This window comes from Archocentrus centrarchus, chromosome 24 (genome assembly GCF_007364275.1).
Source record: "Archocentrus centrarchus isolate MPI-CPG fArcCen1 chromosome 24, fArcCen1, whole genome shotgun sequence".
In the NCBI taxonomy this organism is placed as follows: Eukaryota; Metazoa; Chordata; class Actinopteri; order Cichliformes; family Cichlidae; genus Archocentrus; species Archocentrus centrarchus.
The window spans coordinates 9,730,504-9,750,161 of NC_044369.1; the positions used below are offsets into that span (position 1 = coordinate 9,730,504).

The 19,658-nt window shown below is 38.7% G+C and overlaps 1 protein-coding gene across 5 annotated transcripts in view; it reads left to right on the forward strand.

The window, feature by feature from the left end:
* The window catches only part of sipa1l1 (signal-induced proliferation-associated 1 like 1), a 98,585-nt gene that overhangs the window by 22,873 nt on the left and 56,054 nt on the right, over positions 1-19,658 (forward strand). For 4 of the 5 annotated variants that reach the window (XR_004019163.1, XM_030721168.1, XM_030721170.1 and 1 more), the window contains exon 2: positions 8,196-8,264. The exons of the other annotated variant lie outside the window; for it this stretch is intronic. The gene's annotated coding sequence lies outside the window, so the exon portion shown is untranslated. The remainder of the gene's footprint in view (positions 1-8,195; positions 8,265-19,658) is intronic. 5 annotated transcript variants of the gene reach the window in all.

The window sequence follows — 19,658 nt, forward strand, 5'->3', positions numbered from 1 at the left end:
CAGAACAAAAGACAGCCGACATCCAAAGAAGAGCTTTGAACGTCCTTCAAGAAGCCTGAAGAACTATTCCCGAAGACTGCTTATTAATTAAGAGAAAGCTGCCTAAGAGAGTTCAGGCTGTGTTTGAAGAATAATGACTTTCAAGAGCGTTTGAATTGTACAAACTCTGGTTTTGCCTTTACTTTATTTCCATATATGTTTGCACCCTGTTTCCTAGCAAAATATAAGGAAACAAGGAGTGGCTCAAGACTTTTGCACAGTACTGTACATTGCAGAACTAAACCACCAATGAAACGGCTATCATCGCAACATGGAAATATGTTTATGCCTGTATTTACAGACAGCCACTCTCCCTGGTTAGTTTGATCAGTTAACTTAATCCATCTTCCCACAGAACTTGTCAGACAGTGTTTTTGGCTTTGTCTGTAATGATGCTACCTGGTACTGTGTTTAGAGTGTCAGAACAACAAAGAGTAGAGGGAGAACAAAATGCAGGGCTAATTGCTGTAAGTAGTAGGATTGTGTCTTTTAGATGTCAGGTTTAAAAGCGTTGGCACACACTCATTCTTTCTCTCTCTCTCCTTTTGTTTACCTTGATGTTAGAGCGGCATTTTTTTTCCCCTTTCTTTGTGTGGTTGGTAAATTGGCATATCTCTGACTAGCAGTGACTCAACTTCCTGACTTCATCGTCTGTGAAGTAACACACGCGTAGACTTCATTTTAATCATACTTTATTTTCAGTCAATATGAGACTAAATGTAATAAAATATTAGATTATCGGACACAGAATTAGTTTTATTTGCCAGGATGAGTGCTCTGACAGCTTCATCTGTCTCTGTATACATAAATGAGTTAAACATGTGGTTCCAGTGACTGACAGATTGATTTAAAAAATGTATATTACTTGTGAATGTAGGCACAAATGACTCAGTAAGGCTATGTTAGCAAGGCGATAAAATGAGGTAAAATATATTGTAGCTTTTATCAGGGAAAGGAAAATGTCTTTAATTCGGAGACACAAAACATGAGACAAGTCCTTCTGGTGACTTGGCTGTGTCATGGCTACCCCTGTCACTACTGATATTTATAGTGTGAACTTGAGTAAAGAGAGAAGGGGGGAAAAAAAAAAGTACCATGTTTTTGTTGTCAAGCTGTTGTGGGCTGGAGTTTTATGAGCTTTGTGGCTGGGGATGTGGTAAGGGTCATTTATAGCTTTCATTATCAAGGTTTTACAATACTGTTGGGTCCCAACAAGCTCTATACAGGCCTGCACACACTTGTGGTAAGTGTGAAGGCTTACACTTTACCAAACTGTGGTTAGACAAAGACACAGAACAGTTAAAGTTTCCTAAGGTACATCTTTATCCTCAAGGGTTAAATTTTAATTCCTCTCAAAGTCAGCATCAGGTGCAGGTGGCTTTTTGAGAGACAGCATACAGACACACATGAATACACTCTTCCCTGGCTACCTGAATCTTTGTGCTTTTTTTTTTTTTTTTTTTTTTTCTTCTCTCCCTTTTTCCTGTGCTCACTGCAAAGTGCAGACACATAACTGTCTGGAGATATGGAGGAAGAGGAGAGAGTGCAAATGCTTTTTCTTTCCAGATGAACTTGTGAACTGAAGTCGGGACTTTTCTCTGGCTACTTTGGCCTCATGTTATCTTTTTCTATTTCTTTCTCTAGCTCTCTTTGGTCTTGAGCCCCCCCCCTCCAAAAAAAAAGCAACTTTTTTTTTTTCCCTCTCTCCACTATTTTCTCTCTGGCTTGTAGACTTCAGCTCTGGTGTGATTTACAGTCATGGCAGAGGATCTGCTACTTTGGTCATGCTTTTCTTCCTCTGTGCAGATGATTCCCAGGCTTCTTCAGACACACAGTTGCTCCTTTTCCTTGTGTTTTTTTATTTTTTTTCTTATTGTTGTGATACTTGGCTAAAAAACCAGCCACATCACTGCCTTTACCCCTTAACAGTGTCAAGGATAGAACAGTTATGATTGCCATTAATTTTCTACAGAGACCCTTGGTATGTAGATTTTTGGAAAATGACACACTCACATGTCAGTGGTTATGAGAACAGACTTGTGAAGACTATTACATTGATGACAGTAAGTCAGAGGCATTTGTGGCCGGTGGTTGAACTCCTGGCAAGTCGGGAGTTTTATGGGTAGCTTGGCCCGTCAAACCTGACTGGACGGCAGCACAAGCAAACACACAAGAAAGGTTTGTCGAATAGCAGCAGCTAAAAGCAGGCCTAATCCAGGCTGCAGGTTTAACGGACAAATAGATTTGATACAGTGACTCTGCCAGCCAGTATCCCTGTTTTCCAAAGACCTGCATAGTGTGGGAGAGAGAAACTGAGGCTTATGTCCCCATGACGGAGGAATGTGAAGAGCAAGCAGCTGAGACTTGATAGACCGCTATGGCCAGAGCAATGAAGACAGGGTTACAATGGGTAGAAAGTGAGGATAGGTGGCAAAGGAACAAAGCTGCTGCTGCTGCTGCTTGCACTGGCTTTGAAGTGGCTTTGGAAGGAAATCCACAGAGAATTTGATGCACTATGAGTTTCTGCAAGTGCTCTGAGCCCCCCCAGACACCTTCATGGGTCTTTGCACAGTACGATTTTCCCCTCCCTCAATGCACCATGACCTACCTCAAACTTTGAGTCTCTCCTCCTAATGTGGGGCATTTATAACGTGGCGTATGAACTTGGTATTTTTATGGGTCATTAAAATAAAGGTGTTGATTTTTACATCAGCGTGGTGCTGTTTTTCTTTTCACAGTCTTTGCATTTGTAAAGCATTGCCTGCTGACAATCAGAGACCAGGCAAAGGTAGAGTGGGTTACATAAGAAGTACTTAAAAGGTGCTAATTATTCTGCAGGGTTAAATGCTTCTTCTGAAGTAGACAGGAAATGAGAACCTAATGGCACACGTCGCAACACTTGAATTTGTATCTTTAATAAGTGTTAGTAATGGGTTACAGCATCTGTTTTTTGGCCAGCATATTTTGGTAAAGCCAAATTTATATCTGTTAAATTTGTTGTAAAAGACCACAAAAGCCATCTGTCAGGATCATTATCCCCCCCCACGGTCTGTACTGTAACAGGCACTGCGGGCTTTAAGCATTCATGATTATACCACAACAGGAAAACGTCTATCACTGTGATATTTCCTGTCTCTCATGTTACCTGTCATTTGTTGTTTCTTCTGAGTCCTTGACAGTCTTTTGAAGAAGCCATTGTCTTAAGATTAGAAAACCCCACAGGTCAGCTTGGCTGCAGTCATTGTGATAAAATTGACAGTGTGTAAAGATGGTTACACAAAAATCTCTTCAAATCTAGTCAAATACAGATTTATAAATAGTGAATGAAATAATAAATGTGTGCCAAAAACCTCTACTGGGGTCCAAAACACACAAGAGCCACTGCATCGAACTACTTGGCAAGAATTTGGTTCTCAGCTATGACCACCAGTAGCTGACTTGGAAGAGAACTGCTTAAATCTTCTGCTCCCTACCATCAGCCAGACATCTGGACGTTGTCTGTTTTACGACCTTCAGCTTGAGTTTAGGTTCTGTCTGAATCCAGTGTCCCACAGTATGGTTTTTAATGTGAAGGTGCCTCTGGGGAGAAAAAAAAACAAAAAACATCTAGCCAAAGGACACATTCCACTTAATCACAGGCTTTTTTTTCTCTGGCTATAAAACAAAATCCAATATGACAAAACAGATGAAGCATGCCTGCTATTTGAAATAAGAGTACGTTGGTTGGTTGTCGACAATAATTGAATGTTTTGCAGATTGCATTCGACGTTGATACTTGACTCGACTAGGCAGACATAATCTCTAAATCCAAAGCAATGTAAAGCTGATGGCTGGGAATTATTTGATAGTCATAGATACAACTAAAAGCTGAAAATTTTTATTTGCTGCATGTTAAAGCACAGAAGTTGCCCGCTGCTTAGTATTAGGAGTCAAAGCATGTTGAGAAGCTTGTGGCTTTGGCTTAAGACATGACCTTGAACTGGCCTGCCTATCCAGTCTTTCTTTAGCTTCACTTCTCCTTTTCTCTGCTCTCTAAAACTCCTATTTCCCAGACATTTTTGCAGGCTCTCAGTTTTTAAAGCACTTCTGATTTCTCCTACCTAACTTATCACTCTCATGACACTCAGCTGCTTTTAGAGCATCTTTTATCTGCCGTGACAGTCTTCACTCTGTCAAAGCATTGGCCGTAGTTACGACTTGCTGTACTTGCCTGGATAAACTTAATGGATTATACAGGTGCTTTTGTAGCTCTCGTCATTCATAGGAGTAAAAGATGATCATTTGAATTTTCTTAGGCGCTCTGGGACAAAGTTCTCAAAGCTGGACTCATTGGTGTTTAACTCCCATGTGTGATGTGAGTCCACAGTGAATGACCACACATTTTAAAATGTGTTTCAATAGGTCTCACAATCATTAACTAGCAGTGTTAACAGAGCGTGACTAATGGACATGTTTCTCTGAAACTGTGGCCTTGCAAAGCCAATCAGTTTGCAGCAGGCACAGCAAAAGGTTGTCTAGTTACTGTACTCATTTCCTCTGAATGCTTTAAATGTGGAAATGTGTAACCTGCCATTGATTTTTCTAAGCATTAGTCAGGATCTTCTGTTTTTTTTGTTTTTGTTTTTTTTCCACTCAGACTGAAAACCAGTTGTGGGAAGCATTTTTTTTTTCTCCTTTCTGTGGCTTCCTGAGTTTGGAATTCCTCACATTGCATTGACCAGGTGCAGGCGTTTGTCCTAAAAGGACTTCTGCAGTGGGGCTAAAGAGAGCGTATAAAGCAAGAAAAGATTAGTTGATGGTGTGTTATACAGTATGAGCGATGACAGGCAGTGGTTTGGTGTTTGGGTGACTCACTCATTGGTCACCCTTGTTCTTTATTATCAACTAGGCAACTGTGGAAAGGGCTAGAAAGAGTGAGTGTGTACATGTGTTCCAGTTTGCATAGACTAGATGGTTTTCCTCAAACTGACATAAGGGGACCATTAGCAAGCCTCATTAGGCTGAATGCCAGCCTGCAGAAACAGACTATGGAGAGGTCCAAGGTCCAGGTCAGCAGTCTGTACTAATAGCCTGGGGTATGGAGAGATGGCAATAAAGATGGCTGCTGCTCCAAACTCTCTTTACATCACAGGATACAAAAGGGTTTGGAGACTGTAACCAGGTTTGCAGAGGAGGATTGCAGTATAACAATAAGTTTATTAACATGGGAGATAAGAAAGTGAAGGAATATAGATTCCTGCTTGTTCACGGGTTAATACAGCCATACGTTTTCAGCACTGTCCCCAAAAATTAGCCTTCAAGAGAAAAAGGCAGCGCCATGAAGCACACGTATTTTTTTTTTGTAATGGATGTTGAACCCTGTTGTTTTTCTGTACTTGATGAGGGACGTCAGTGCTACTAGATGGCAGTAGTTAGTGTGGCACCTCTGCATAACAGTTGCCTGAATTGTTACCCAGCTCTTCATAAGACTGAGAATGTGATGATAGTTGAGGCTAGCCAGTAGATCCTGTTCTATAAAGAAAGTTTCTTGGAATTTAGCGGGGAACTACTGCTACTACAGTACACCTGTATACAAGTTTAGTACGTCTGCTTGCAAAATGTGATTGCATGCTTCTTTTTAATGTAACCAGTGCTGTGACTTTTATTTAAAGGAAAAAAACAAAACAAAAACGGGATGGCTTTTAGTGACTAAATATGGCACGCAATTTCAGTTTTGTGGCAAAATGGCAAAGTGCTTAACATAGTGATGTAACGATGAATACACAAAATACCTGAGCAGTAGGTCAAATCCTAACCAAGGCAACCACTGCTAGCTAATCAGAAAGTTACCTTGTAATAGCTGCTGACTTTAATATAACTGAGAGTGGCGTTATTGTGGTGAGCATTATTCTTTGTTATTTTGTCCAACGGTTTGAGTAATTCGATTATTAAAAAAATCCTCTACACAAATTTGTAGCTTCTATGCTTCGTTTAAACTCTGCAGCGCTCAGGTGTCTTCATGTAAGCCCAGCCTTTCATCCACATTAGCAGCATTAACTGATGGATTTCCTTAATTTGGAAAAAAGATCCTTTAACACTGAAAGGATCATCACTGACACGTTTTTCCACGCCTCCATTGCGCTCTACACCCGTGTGTGTGTGTGTGTGTGTGTGTGTGTGTGTGTTTGTGTGTTGCGCTCGCTGAATTTCAGCTGTTAGATACATTGCTATCACCACAGTTTGCTAGCGGGAGCCGCTATTAGCACTAGCAACCGCTCGGTAATGACCGGGAACCCCTCCAGCCACTGAGTGGCTCTATCAAAATATTTTTTTTATATTTTAATCCCTGATTAGCGACTAAAAATAGAAACGTATTTAGCAGGATGCTTAATACAAAGCATTACAACCTTAAGCTCATAAAGCCCCCAGTTTTTCAACAAAAACATTGGTAACACAACAGCAGCAGTTGTTTTACGTGCAGTCTGTCTGCACACATGCAGCAAGTGCAAAGAGGCGTTATTGAGACGGTGAGCTCAGGTGGAGTGAATGGAAATGTTTTTCTAGCGTCCAAAGCAGCAGGGCTTGTTTCTGTAACAACATTAAAACCTTTACTGGGAAATGGCTGGAGGAGCCCTACATCAACCACCTGATCAGCAAGTGTCCACATGAAGGAAAGAGAACTTTGTAGCTGCTCCATCCACCGCTGTTTGTTTCTCACAGTGAAAAATCTGCAGTAAATCTATGGAAGTTAAAATATGCAAATGAACTGTTAATAAGACAAAAGTATTTCCTATCCGATTACTCGATTAATTGATGCAATAATCGATAGAATACTCAATTACTAAAATAATCTATAGTTGCAGCCCTACATTAAACCCCAACAATATATCCAGTATGAGGTAAATCGGGTTAACTGTAGTTGAGAAAAGAATCCAGAATCCTTTTATTCATTATGCAATCTAAATTTTTGGGACAGTGTATACCCAGCTTGTCAGAAGGGTTCAGTGCATCGCTGTGATCTTGCGTTTATCATTAAACCAAGTCATTTTCCACTATAAATATGAATTGGCATTGATCAATGCTGCTTCAACTGGGCTTTAAGTTATAAAACAATAAATATTAAATTTGTCAGATTTCTTAAGCTTGAGTGCCAAGAGTTAGGTCTAACCTAAGTGCTTACTTAAGTTGGAAACCAGATTATTGCCTATGAATACCAACTTTAACAATCACAACTAAGATCAAATCAAATGAATTCACAAGACCACACAGTTGCAAGTTCTAAAACATTTCTGCAGTGTGCAGAGCTGGCGGATGCAACTGCCTTGGTTCTCCAGGAAATCCAGCCAGCCTCCATGGAGAGGAAATGAAATATGTGCTTGTTGGGATGTGTGTTTAAAAACAACTGCCAGAAAACTGGTTGGAGCTGTGATTACAGTGGACACTGTACTCTTGTCAGCCTTTATCCCCAACTGTACAGTTTGCGTCTTTGTTTTGAAGCATGTTTTGGAATTTATCTAAGCCACAAAGCCTTGCAGATTATTTTTGTAACTACCCTAATGGATGTCATTCATTAGACTGTGTGTCAATTAAGGTTTGTCCTTCATTACAGGCCTGATGATTTTTGCAGTCTTGCTAGTTTGTCTCTGATGGTCCTTGAACTGGAATTACCACAAGCATTTTGAGATACTCCATTAAATAAGTGCTGTTATTTATTTATTTCTCCCTGTGGCTTTTAGCTGAATATAATGAGCGGAACATTTTTTTTTTTTTTTTTTTTTTTTTTTTTTTTTTTTTGTCACCAAAAAAAAATTTTTTTTTAATTATCTAATTGGTTAATCAGCAATGCTGTTTGGTTTTCAATAAAAGCTAGTTCTTAAGGGAGGAGGTAAAAAAACAAAAACTACTACTAGGGTATCCTTTGTTTTATAGTCAAGGTTTTATTTCCTGTACATTATTATTGTCGATAGTTGTTAAGGTATGCAAAATTCATAGATTGGTATTTACTCCTTGGGTCGAGAGTTTATATTTTCCTGATTAGTTAATCAGGCTTGTTTTTTTTTTTTTTTTTTTTTTTTTAATAGAAGCACTATTTTCTCTGCGGGTATTGTTTTCCTGTTTGTTTTTTTTGGCCTCAGTCTGTATGCCATTCTTCATTTGCAAATTATCTTGTATTTCAGGTTTACTGGAAAGCATTTAGGCTGTCTCATCTGCACTTCACTGGTGTTGAAGAGATACTGGGATCAACAGTGAGTATCCAACTTTCTCAGCTGGATTTTCAGGGTCTGTTGGGTTACATTCATCATACAGTAGATGTTGATACAGATGGTGTCAGTGTTAATGCTCTTGTGCTGCTTTTATTTTCTCCAAAAATAACTTAAATATTCTCGACGTGAATGTTTCTGTGCTGTGATGCTTCTTACAATAAGAATTGATTTTACTGGCACCTTTAGGAGCAAAAGATATTAGATATGTAGCTACCGGCAGGCTACCAAACTACCAGTGGTTTTATGTGTGTGTGTGTACTTGTTGCAACAGTCTATTTAAAAAGTGATTTTCTTAGAAACAATGCAACACATTTAATATAGGAATCAAGCTCTTCTGTATTCCCTCAATTGTAATTGACTTTCGAATCTAGTGTTCCTATTGTCCATGGTCAAATTAATAGGTCTGTCCCAGCACTAAAAAGTCAAAGCCACCTACTTGAAATATGGAGTTACACTTTATAGGCACTGGACAGATGGTAGGTCTAGCAGCTCTGAAGGAGTTCAGTTGAGTTGCAAAAATGCCAGTGAATAATGTTCTGGTTGTCTTAAAGTATTCACAATAATATTACAAATAAAAATGCATAATAAATAAATAAATAGAATAGATTGTAAAAATGAGGAGTAATCTGCTTTGAGATAAGAACTAGCACGTAGGCGGCCCTTATCTATGAGTTTGAAACAGCATGTTTTGTTCCAGTAAATGCTTTGCTTCTCTCTCTGTGTATTTCTATCCCTCTCTTCCTCCTTTTTCTTTCTCTCTCACCTCCTCCCCCAGCCAGCATAGCTGCTCTCCTCTACTCCCACACACACACACACACACACACACACACACACACACACACACACATGCACAGACGCACACAGACACTACTACAGTCACACAAGTATGAGGGGGAGAGAGAGGCAGAAAAGAATGAGAAATGGTGAAAGGAAAAACACCAGGAAAGAGAAATGGAAATGATAATAAAGAGCAAATGAATATAATGGCACGGAGAGAGATGAAACAGAAAGCAGAAAAAAAATGTTTAAGAATTTTAATGAATCTATTTGGATTCAAAAGTAACACAGGTGGTTGGTAAAGTCACTGTTTGTCTTGTAATTTAGACCCATGAAAGTCCCCGAGACTGAAAAAATAAACGGTGCAAACTTGCATTAAAAATTAGAGAAAAGTCTCATGAAATTTGCAGAGCATTTCCTCGTATCGCGAATGTAAAGCAAAGCTTAGTTTATGACTATTTGACATTAAAGCTCTATATTGCAAATGGGATCTCAGTTATTTCTCTAAGCTTACACTATACAGTTTCACATCAAAAGGCTGGATTTCTTTAATTACTCAAAATATGGTCTGATCTTTATCTAAGTCTTAATTATAGACAAAATCTGGCAAAACTAACAGCATAAACATGATGTACATTTGATGTCTTTATTGAACAGACAGAATGATCATTTAAAGTCTAGGAAAAGTCAAGTGAACCTTGGTGCTCACAGAGGGGCCCTTCATTATAAAAGTCTGATTACTAACAAGGTCTGGTTTTCTCAAGAATGATTTTGCTGCGAACCGTGCCTCAATCAAAGCAACTTTTACAGGACCGTAGAAGAAGCAGTATAGATTGGAAAAGTGTACAAAAGACTTGGGTCTTTATCAGTCCACAAGATAAATTATAAATTACATTCAAATGGAGGAAACTTTGGATTGCTGCTGCTCTTTCTGGGAGTAGGCGTCCTATCACACCAAGAGCACAATGTGTAATATTGAAAGAGGTGAAAAAGAACCCATGAGTAACAGCAAAACACCTGCAGGAATCTATACAACTTGTTATAATCTTTGTTCACATGTTCACTATAAAAAAAACAAAACAAAACAAAAAAAAAACACTGAATAAGAGTGGTGTTAATGAAATGCCGCTATACAGGAAACCATAGCTCTTGTTAAGTTTTACAAAAAGTCCCATCGGTCGAGAGTAAACAAAAATGCACTATTCTGCATTTGGATGAAGAGAATGCGCTGTCAGTTGTGGAGCATGGTGGAAGATGAATCACGGTCTGGGGCTGCTTTTCTACCCCAGGGCTTGGACATGATGTCCTCACAGAGAGAACTTTTTCTCTTAATGCCATCACTAAATTTTGGTGTAGAATTATCTCCCAGCGCTTAGGAGATTGTGGGTAATGTCATGACGGGAAAAACACCCAAAGCACACAAATAATTTAGCAGCTAAATAGTTAAGAGAAGAATGGCTTGGAATAGCCAATGTGAGTCCCACTCAAGATGCTCACGTGAAGAGTGGATGTGTTTGTAGTGGATGTCCTACAAAAAGTTTTGTAGGAAGAAGAGTCAGAATTCCTCCACATCATTGTACAAGTCTCATCAGTGGCTACAGGAAATATATCTAATGAAGATGGTTAGTGGTAAAGGAGTTTATTTACTCAAGGTATTTATTCAAGGCATAAGAACAACTGTTAGTACTTATGTATAACTGAATCAGAATTCATTTTATGATTAGTCAGTTTAGAAATCCAGATGATGCCATTCTTGCTACTATAGTTGGATGTCACTTATTTAAATGTTATTGCCAATGGATCCAGTGCAGTGCCTTGATGCACTGAAGAAATGTAAACTCATAAGTGGCCAATTTAAACCTTATTAAAGGTATTTTTAAACCTGAGGCTTTCAAGCATTGTATTTTTACAACATATATTGTAAAAATACAATGCATTTTATGGCTAACATTTGCTTACTAAGACACCTTTACAACAGTTACATGTGAGGCTGGGTTTCAGTTATCACTGGACACACTGCAGTACAACATCTTCTAGTCACTTTCAGATAAGAGGAAACCAGTATGATGCAGTTACTGTTTAGAAGACAATGAGTCACAGTAACTGAGGCTCATTGCCATAAATAGTAATATCTCCCCAAAGAGGAGTTTTACTTTTGATGGCAACAGCCTAATTTATCAATGTGCACCACAAATTATGTTAAACTGTATGAATGATACAGTTCATTTTAAGGACACGTTAATAAATTGTCTAAATATTTGATATCGATATTGGCCTTGTTAACTAATAACTGCTTGTCAGTAAATACTGTGAGATCCATAACTTGTCGGACAAAGACACAACCTTTGTAATTTTGCAATATTTTTGAAAAACCCCTTGAACTAAAATTGCGTAGTCAGCACTTGACTTGCATTTTGATTGTTTAATGATTGTTTAAAATCTAATGTGGTGGTGCACAGAGGAAAAAGTATTAAAAATATCTTTGTATAACAAACATTATGGGCCTGTTTCTTAATAACAAAATAATCAGACAGCATCTATGCTCAGCCAAGAATACCTACATGGCCAAGCATCCATGTCTACTACAGTAACTACATCTGTCTTCAGACCTAAAAATGGACTGCTAAGTTCAGTCTCTATTTAAATACTTCTTCCCTGAATAGAAATCAACTGTTTGAAAATGTACTCCCGCCCCTTCTCTTCCTGTTTGCCCAGGTTTTCCAGGTTTTGTTCTGCCCTAGGCAAATGCCCCATAGCCTTTATGCATGTCAGTGGTTGTTTTACAGACTTGGACGTCTTTGCATGAAGTAAAACTGATTTGATGACTTATCTTTCTGGATGGTTTCTACTAGCACCACCAATGCCGGCAGTGTTTGTATATTCAATGGGAGGATGGAGAAAGCAATGGATGGATGGAAAGAAGAGAGAGTGAAAGCATAGTTGACTTGATGGACTGACTTACTCACTTACTTTCTGCATCCATCTCTTTCCCACTTTCAGTCTCAGCATCTCATCTCCTCCCACATACTCTCACATTGAGTGAGGAATCAATCCTTCTCACTTCTATTATCTCTCCCTATCTATCTCTGTCGCTCTCTCTGCCACTTCATTCTGGCCATTCTGTACCAATCGAATACGCCTGCTGTGGGCACGAATGAGTCCCGTAGCAATCATACCACGTCCTCATTAGGTCTATTCTAGTTGCCCACCTTATCCTGCTTCATCCCTTTCCCCCTGTAATTGGGCAAAAATCTCTGCCTACCTGTCAGCAGCAGCCCCAGAACAAATGCTGCAATTTATTCTTTACTGTCAAAGGGTATCTTAGCATTGTGTAGGTTTTGACAATGGTCTCAGTGTAACCACACGACATTGCTGTCCAGTGTCAATTATAGCAAATAGCTGAATCCTGGGGAATCAGTTGTTACGAAGTCCACCACCACCTTTGCTACCTTATGGGTAATGACTGTGGAACTAACAGAAAGGCAGCTTTTAAAAGTGAACACTCACCAATCGCTTTATTAGTTACACTTGTTCAGCTGCTTGTTAAAGGAAGTATCTAATCACGTGGCAAAAACTTGATGCATTTAGACATGTAGTCACGGTCGAGAGGTCCTGCCGAAGTTTAAACCAAATGTCAGAATAGGAAAAAATGGTATTTACTGATATCAAGTACTGATCTGATACCATTGTTAAATTAATAATCTTTATTCCTTGCAGAGGCTTTTTGAGTAAGGATTACCCCAATATCCGATTAGTGCATCTCTAATTTGTATGCCTTTGAACTAGCATCATTCACCAATGGCTCACAGCGTTCATTGTGTTGAATGACGCAAAACAAAAAGTAATTACAGTGTAGTAATAACTACAGAAACAAATGATTGATGAGAAATAGCACAGCTGGCTCTGCATAAACAGAAATAGTGACTGGCTGAATGTGAGTAGCTTTAGAGAACGAGTAGTGTGTGGAAACTTTCAGGCAGGATCAGCGGTCTAAGCGCTGCAACTGAAGAGATATAGAAAAGGTTAAAAAGGTTAAGTTCAGTTCACTGGCTCCATGCATGAAAAGAAAAATGACAGCCATTGCCAGAGAAACTGTAGTTAATTGCAGGGACGCTACCGATACGTTGGCCAAGCATTGTGAATTACAGTTTAACTGAACGTGTGTTTAGCCATTTTTCTTATTGTAAATGCACATTTTGTGTTGGTGGAAGTAAAATTTAAGAAAGGCCTTCAGTAAGTCGCATATGTAATATGTTAACTAGTCATTTGTTTGTTCTTACATGGACCTATATTTTGGTAGGTTAATGGCTGTTTGCAAAGCATGCTTTAATGTTTTAAGAGTTTTCATGTAAAAAGGAAACGGAACATGCATCAGAATATTGACTATTATTTCTCATTAAAAGAAGGGAAAGGAGCTGTTTTTGTGGTAATGCTTTTTTCTGTGCACACTGCTCATATAACTGAAGAAATCTTAAAAAAAACAAAGTACAATAAAGCAATATAAGATTTGGTGTAAACAACATAAAAGCTCAGATCCATCAAGTCTCGTACCAGGGGCTGCGGGTGGTGGTGTAATGATGCAGGGGATATTTTTTTGGCACAGTTTGAACTATTTAAACACCATAGCCCATTGGAGTTTTGTTGAGTGTATGAGTGCGTTAACAACATCTTCTAATGACTGCTACAGCAGGACATCATGCCTGGTCACAAATCTCATGTAATCTCAGTCTTGAACATGACCGTTATTAAATGACTTTCACATTCACCAGAACTCAATTGCATCATTAAGATTGAGACAGACCAGGCAGTGTTTTCCCCAATCTTCTGCTGTTCAATTTTGCTGAGCTCATGTGAAATGTAGCATCAGTTTACTGTTCTTGTCTAACAGGACTGGCACCCGGTGTGGTCTTCTGCTACTGTAGCCCATCTGCTTCAAGGTTCAATGTGTTGCGTGTTCAGAGATGCTCATCTGCATACCTTGGCATACCTTAGCAAGTGGGTGTTTGAGTTACTGTTACCTTCCTCAAAGCAGTTTGGTCATTCTCCTTTGACCTCTGTCATCAACAAGGCATTTTCACCTAGAGAATTACCATGGATTGCTGCCATGTGATTGGCTGGTTTGCGTTAACAAGCAGTTGAGCAGGTTTACCTAACAAAGTGCCTGGTGAGTGTATTTAAGTTCAGCTGGTGATGTACTTGGATTGCTTGTTTTTTCTGGCTCCACAGATGATTGGGGCTCCTTTGTAGAACTGAAGAAAAAATTTCTTTAACACAACAAAACCGTTTGTGCCCAGTTATTTTGGATCAGTTTTATATTGTCAAGAGCTGCAGGAGTCCTGGGTTTTGTGGCTTTTTGTGAAATATATTTGTATATATGATGTATATTTTTTCAAATGTCATTAAATTTCTAAAAATAAAAAGGCAAAGCAGACACAGAACAGGGACACAGTTTATAAAAACATTAGTAAACATCTTTTATTTAAAAAGGGGGACATTTTTAATCAAATCATCATTTGTCCTAATGTTAACAAAGTGGTAGTGTAACATACTTAATCAACTCGATCAGCCTTTTTTTTATGGAGGTAACAGTTTGTATGTGGTTATTTTTTTTTTCTCTTGGAAATTAACTCTCACCCTTCAGTATGGACTTCAGTCTTGAGCACAGATGTCTCACCTGTTCCCTGTCTGACCTGTCACTTCCTCGAGGGAAGCAGGATAGGGCTGAGATGTGTTTCCTGTTGGAAATTTGAGGCAGTCTCCTTGGCAAAAGCACAAGCTGGCATAGCTCTGGGTCTGAAAGCAACAGGAAGAAGTAGGGTTTCCTTACTGCATATCCATTGCACATTACAGCAGTTTGCATTTGACTTTTACTTTATCCCCATTTTGTTTCAAGGCCTAGACAGCTACTTAAATATGCATAACAATCCTTTTTTACAGTAATTTTTTTCCCCTTTTTCCTGTTCTTCCTTCTGATGAAATAGATCTGTTTGATGTCGACTATTTTTGGCCAAAATATGTTTTAAAGGTCTTTTCTTGGTTTTTACAGCTTGTAAAATAGGTTTAATGCTATTGTCCTGTGTAGGACTGATCATACTTCACTTCTGTAAAAGTCTCCCAAATAAATAAATCTGAACAAACTTTTTGATGTGTATGGTGACAGATAATAATTTATTTTTAAAATAAATAAATACATAAATGAGAAAATATAGTGGCTCCTTAGTGTAGTGGTTTACACATCCACCTAACATGGTAAAGATCCCAGGTTCAGTCCTAGGAGGAGATAAGAATTCCTTTCGGGTTCTGTCAAGAAGGGAAGTCTGCCAAATCCAAAACATGCGGAGCTACTTGCTGTCCCACTGTGAATAGGGGAATACATAGCTTTATTAAAAAATGAATTTATTTATATATATAATATATATATAATATATATAAAAAGTGTTTGGGTTTCCTATGACTGGTTACCCATAAACATTCAGCAGCAGTATTAAATTTGTTATGTACAGTATAAGCATGCATTTCTACTTTTCCTGCATGAATGAATCAAAATGCTTTATCTGGATCATATTGGGTGTCACATGTAATTGGTACAGACTTCAACTAAATTAATGCAACTTTGTCCTCTGCATTTATGTTTTAAGTCAAGTTATAACTGAAATTTTGACTTGTCTAAAAAAACAAACAAAAAAACAAACAAAACAAAAAAAAGCCCCCCCCCCCCCCCCCCCCCCAAAAAAAACAAAAAAAACCAAAAAAACTTGCAGATAGTATAATTGTATGTATGATTGTGCCCATGGAGAAGCAGAGCTCTTATGGTATAATGTGGAGATTCAGAATGTTCTCTATATGTATGTCTTGTTCAAAATCTATAGCCTTTCTCTTAAAAAGATAAAAATAAAGGGTTTTCCATGTTTTCTATCTGAAATGATTCTTAGGTTGTTTTAGGCTGTTCCTCTAGTCCAGTGTGCAAAAATATAGCGTTGATGTTGCATGCTTGCTGATGTTCATGCAATGAGAATAAAAGCTTCCCCCCATTGTTACACTAAGCTAATAAATTATTTACTGATGTCAAATGTTATTACAGCAAACATCTTTTCTAGCCTCTTTTGTCTGTTAAATTGGTTGTCTCTCAGTGCAATTTTTCATTTGGGTTTCATTAACTTTCATTTGCTGCTATTGTTGGTTCTCCTATTGTGATTTTTAGGCTGCATGTGCTTTGACTGTTTTTCACTCACACCAGGCTGTTTGTGTAAAGTCAGTTAATCTGAACAATGGTAAAATGGTAAAATTTCATCCTAGTTGACTACCAAAATAGGTAGTCAACTAATCTATCAATTTTTATTGTTCGATTGGTCAACGATTATTTCAATCTTACCTCAGCTGTTAACATCACCTTGTCTCTTCTCACAATTAAATAATGACCCATAAAAATAGTTTGAAACTAATCAAATCTATTTTTAACATTAATGTTAATGCGTAGCTGCTCCTTTACTCGTTAGCTAATATAGCTGAAATGGTGGCGCTTAGCAAACATCATCCATGAGAGCTTGTTTCCAACAAGTAAACTAACAGAAACATTACTGTACAATCATTAACAGGTATCAATGATGCACTAACTCTCTAAAATGTACCCATCCAGAGCTGACATCGCAGCTCCAGGGTGCCGGCGTTTTAAACGCTCAGCATTGTGGTGATGCTGCTGTGGAAGGAAAGCTCTGCTTTGCACAGTCTGCATTCAGCTTTATTTTTGTTTTCTGTCAAATGCTCCCACACCTTTGACAGTCTGCCTCCATTTTCTTTCATTTTCTCCACCCGCCTCTCATTTCCACCATCATGATCTTCGGGTTACTTTCTTCTTCGTTAGTATTGTTATTGGCAGACAGTGGAGGCAATACTGCCCCCATATCTTCCTGTAGTGTATTGCAGTTACAGAATCACGTACGTGAAGAATAGGAATAGGATGCATCGACATTAAAATTCCACATCAACTAATTTTTGTAGTAGCCCTGCTTTAGAGTCTTAAAAATCCTTGCCACTGTTGCCAGATTCAGGTTGTTGAAGCTTGTATTGCACTCAGTAACAACAGTTGGAATTAATGTCTTCACATTAATGGTAAAGCAATTTAAATATCTTGATTGGTAAGCTATTGGTGATCACTCTGAACATTGGCAGTTCTGTTGGTGGAGTTATATAGGGAAAGATGAGCTTTTGAAGCTATTACCTTAAGATTGAGGGTTTTGATGGGAATTTGAAGATTTTGTCTTCATTCATATTTGCTGGTATTTTTGTGCCTGTCATTTTTCACCTGCTATCTGTGTTTCTGTCTATCCTCCTCTTTCTGCTTACATATTTACCACATATAACAAGTACTGGAGAGCGAGCTGCTTTCGTTCTCAGTCCTACTCACTCCTCTTACTGCAGTGCTGTTCTAGCTCACTGTTGCCCACGCAGAGCTTCGCCATTTTGGAAATCTGCAGCTCTTTTCTGATGGCTGCAATCCATGGCTTTCTCTGTTTTGTTTTTTTTTAAATAAGTCACCTGTGCTGTGAGGCAGTGGAAAACAAGACGTCCTAATTTACTCAGTGGGCTTGTTTCATATCCAAATGTATGACTTGTCACCAGTTAAACGATACCCTTGCATTGCAGAATTGAACCAGAGCAAGTGAGACCATGTTGAGATGTACTTGCTGCTGGGAAACATGTAATTATCTACATTTCCGTTTCTGTCTCCCTCAGTTTCAGAGCTATTGTGTACCAGTGTTCTCTGATATGTTGGATTATCTTGTTATGCAGCAGCTGAGATTTTATTTGGAAATATGCATGGAAGGTTTTTATATTTGTTGATTTGTGGGCTTGTTCAATCAAGCTACACAATTTGAATATGCAGATTCTGCCAGTTACCAGGGTTTTATTTACTTTTTAGATTAGATGACAGAGATCTAGTTTGTTTTCCTCTCCAACTTATTGTTTTTCACAGTTGCTTTTGGCTATGATTTCCTTTCTTCCAAAACTTTTCTCCCTGCTCTTTGATTCTTTTTTTCTCATCCTTTCCCTTCATATCTCTCCTACATCCTCTTTCTCAGCATCCCGACTTCAGTCCATTTTCTTTATCTGTACGGCCCCTCTATCAGCCCCCAGCCACCATGTTAATTACACCACAGTTCTTTTTTTCTCTATTATTCACCACTCTGCTATTTCTGTCACCCTCACTGCTGTGCCTGCATTTGCTACATTGCCAGCATTTTGCTAGGGTCTGCAGTAGCTGTTGAAATGAGGAGGGGGCGTGTACCGGTGCCCAATTCAACAACAAATGGTTGTTTAGCGTCATCTGATTGGCACAGATTAGTGGGCTGTTGGCTGTGGTGTGGAGGTGGCTCTTGCAGAAGACCAGGCAGCTCCATTGCTGCCGTCTGAGCACTGCAGACTGATCTATTTGACTTGGATGTTTCTTTAAACTGAATTTCTGCCGTCAAATTAAAATGCCAAAATGAGCTAGTTTGCTCGCATCAAGCCAAATTTCACTAGATTAATGGGTGCATATTTATCAATACCACCCTCTCTACTCAGACCGGCTGAGACAAGCAACAGTGCAGAAAATAGCAGCTGAAATGCTAAGCAGCACTTTACTGAACAGTTTAGCATTAATGCACAAAATATCATCTGGCTGAATGTTTTTGCACATCAGTTACCAACTGAATGTGGTAAATGTGGTGTTTATCAGTGCAATCTACTTAACTCCTTTATTTGTGTTGATGAACTAAATTTATGTATTTTTGCTAGTATCGCAAAACTAATATGGAGTACCAGCTTAGCGCATCACTCATACACATTCTTGCATCGTGCAGCTGTTAGCTGTACAGTTGCCTTCAAACATGATGCCTTCAGCTTTGGTAGTTTCAGTTGCTTATTTTAGGCACTGGAGGGCTATGGTAAATGGATTGGAACCTCTCAGATACGACCTTAAGTCATTCTGCGTGTGCGCGACAGCATCCGTGTGTTCGCTGGTGTTTACTTATTTATTGTCTTTATTTAGATACACTAGAGTGAACAAGGTGTGACAGTATGCATTTTGCGGGAAATGTCAGGAAAGTGCCGTGGAGAGTGACAGAAATAACTACTTGTCAGGTAATGCATTGCAGAGATTTTATTTATTTTTTTTTATTTTTTTGGACTTTTCTACTAGTTGAGGTGGGTTTAGTTATTGTAGTTTAAGCTACTGCAATAGTCATTGATGTCTTAATTGTAAATATCTGTGCTAGTTTCCTTAATCTCTGATTTTTATTGACTCAAAAGCAATGACAGGTGCCGTGGTTTGGCATATTGCATAGCATATCAAGTGAAATCACCTCAGCAACTTTGATCTTTCTAAAATCAAAATATAAAACGTGACTATCTCTGAAAAGTCATCAAACACTTAGTGTAAAAGATGGATGTAGCTGCCATGATGTAACCCAGTAGTATGTGAAGGCCTGTTTTTAAGGCCTCAAAGTGAGGGTGTTTGTCATCACCATATTGGTATTTTAAAACCAGATGTGGTGCAAGAGGGGTGGGTCTGAATTTGAAGCCACACACTTATTGTCCAAGTCAGCTCTCATATCCTGG